The following is a 3,104-nucleotide window of genomic DNA, read 5'->3' on the forward strand; positions in this document are numbered from 1 at the left end:
TTCAAATGTGGAGGTACAGTTGTTCAAAAACAGCTGAAGTCTTCTGGACCCGGAAGCTGGTTTGGTATCTATTATCTTCCGACGTTTGCTTAACGATTTCACTCATTGAATAATAACGTTTCTGTACTTGTTTGACTGTCGATTGTAAGTAAATGGTAATTTCAAAACGCACAAAGTCTGCATCATCGGTATTTGACAAAAAAAAATCGAAGAGCTTGATCAAAGAAGATGTTTGTTGTTATTGACAAAGGGGACAAGGTGTGAATCCACAGCGAAAGTTATTTAAGATTTTAATTAGCGAATCATGACACATCAGTGATATGGTTTTGCTTTCTTGGTTCTCGATCGAACAATGAATAGTATTCAGTTTGATATGACGTAACATATATGGTGCGATGAGATTATAGAAAGATTCATACCATTCTTCTACCAGTCATTCTTGGTAGACCGGTTGAACATATTACTTTCTTTTATTTGCATGTTTTATTATTTATTATTATTGTTCATTTTTTTCCAAGTTGAAGTTCGTTTTCATAAGAAGTCATTATGAAGGGTTATTACACTGTGAGGAGAAGAGGAGGGGCGATTTTTACATTTGTGTCGTTCAAATTACATTGCATTTGCAGATAGTTACATTTCTTTTTATGTCAGTGGGATGGATCGAGAAAAAAAGAGGGGGAAGGAGGGGGGACTACATTTAACTGTTGGTTTCTTGTGAGACAGAGAGAGAGAGAGAGAGAGAGAGAGAGAGAGAGAGATGTAGAAGGGGTGAAGATAGAAGAAGCTTAGACTTGAGTTGAATCGCTACATGTATGTTTTCGTCCGCCATGGCGAATATTCCAGTTAACTGCCGGAACTTTCTTCTGCAAATAAGTTTAAATCAGTCACGTACCCAGAGCGGGGCCCGAGGGGCCCTGGCCCCTCCCCGAAACAAAAACACATATAAAATTATTTACAAGGTTTTAGACATGTATACAGGAATAACAAGACAGTGAACATAAAGAAATGTAATACAATAACAATTCCAGTAGAAAAGTTCAAAGTGTCGGTTAAAAACATCGGTATGCCTTACACTGAGAATTAGGTAAATCGGCAATCTTCAGTAACATTTTTTTTTATCTTTGGGCCCCTCCCGAAACGAAATCCTGGGTATGGGCCTAGTTTAAATAATTACCTTTCATGGAAAATTTATTAAAACAATTTCCTGCCTTTGCTATTTTAAATACCATCCAAAAAAACACGACTTGAAATTAGGAATAGAGAAATATTTTCTTAATTATATAATTCTCTTTTATGTATCAATCAATGATTAATAAAATAATCATAACAAAAATCAACTTAAGCAAAACAGACGAAACGCGAATTTGTCAGACGTGACGGTGAAAGAATGACATAATACAGTTGTTTGGTATCTGTTTGAATTTAACCACGATCCTGTCGGCTGCCGAAGTTCTTACCAAGCGGGTGAATTTTCTATAATCTATAATTCTAGAATTAGCAATGCGGAATAAATTCCGAATCAAATCCGAGTGAGCGAAAAACAATTTATAAACAATTTCATGTGGCTTTCAGTATGAATTCCGAATCAATGCGAGCTCCAGTGCTACAATCGATTCCAAATGAATTTCGCCGCCAACCGATTGGTTTGAAAATCTGTCAGAATTAGGTGATATACACGCTTAGAAAAAGTTACTCATAGTTTGAGTACTAGTTACTAATTTTCAAATGATACATGGAAACGTCAAAAATTAAGTAGTTACCATTAATGATAATGAGTAACTCTTACTCTAAATTTGAGTTTAACGCAAGAACTCGTTTTTATGTTACTATTCGCAAGATCAGTTTAAAAGTTTCGTAAAAATTGCTCCTTTTCTGAGTGTATTGTAATAAAATATTTATTAATTGACACGCAATACTTAAAACAACCCTACTGTTTTCATTTATTATTCCGTTTACAATTGATTTCTAGCTTCGAGACATCATATCATGTGGCGGTCGCTGGGAATAGTGTTTATTTTCGTGTTGATTTTTAGTAGACCCTGTAAGCTTGGAGCGATATCAATCGTCAGTTCAGCAACGCCATCGCATGGCATCACATTCAACATATCATGTCAATTGTATGGGTCCGCAGCGCTGCTATTTTGGTGCGCAAGAAATTTTACATTTCTCTCCCCTACTTCTATGTACAAGATTCGATGCGGATTCGCCTAAGGGCGCCATACTCGCAAATAGGACGTTGCCAATGAATTGTTCGGGAAATGTGAGCGCTGGATATCTTGTTTATATGATGTCTTTGCTATAATCGAACTGAGTGGCGCTAGAGCACAGCTGAACATACTCGGTTTTTCTGTTCAATTAGGCTGTTAATTGACAAAACGATTTTCCCGGACAGAAGCTAGCAACGGGTTCGAGTCTCGTTTTTGTGCTAGCTTTTCCGCGTGTTTTTTTCTATTTCATAGTTGTATTCGCATGTCAGTTTTCCCATCTGTTTTAATCGGTAGATTCGGATCAAAATTAGAACTGTTGAAAAACTCAATACTTTCAGTACAGGGCATGTGTACCCACAATGTGGAGCAGAACCGCCAACTTGACAATATTTAAATTCAATGTTTCTTCGTACTTCAAGATTTACGTTTATTATTGGCATTAAATATAGTAAACAAAATTTTTAATCCAGAAAAAAAAACAAAAAATTCTAGCTGTGCACATAATGCAAAGCCGCGAACACGTTTGTGTATGACCCCTTCTTACCCGGAAAATCCGATTTTAGGTAATATGTTTGGACACTGATCGATTTTGAGGTTAGGTTTGTTTATCTTTTGTTATGGCACACATATCGCATAGCAATGAAAATTTAGAGTATTACACAGACTAACAGACATGACAGTATGAGTAAATTCTTATAAATATAAATTTTCGTGATGCACTAGTTCCACCTATATTGTACTGCGCGAACTATTTATTATCGGTACACTTCTTGTGTTATGTAAAAGTTTTTTTACTAGTTGGTTTTCCCTCGTTTGTCAACACCGATCAGCTGCTTGCAGGGATGCCTGATTCCGTCATTAGGTTTTTTATCGTGACGACACAAATTAACAAGTATT

The sequence above is a fragment of the Malaya genurostris genome, chromosome 3 (assembly GCF_030247185.1).
Source record: "Malaya genurostris strain Urasoe2022 chromosome 3, Malgen_1.1, whole genome shotgun sequence".
Lineage (NCBI taxonomy): Eukaryota > Metazoa > Arthropoda > Insecta > Diptera > Culicidae > Malaya > Malaya genurostris.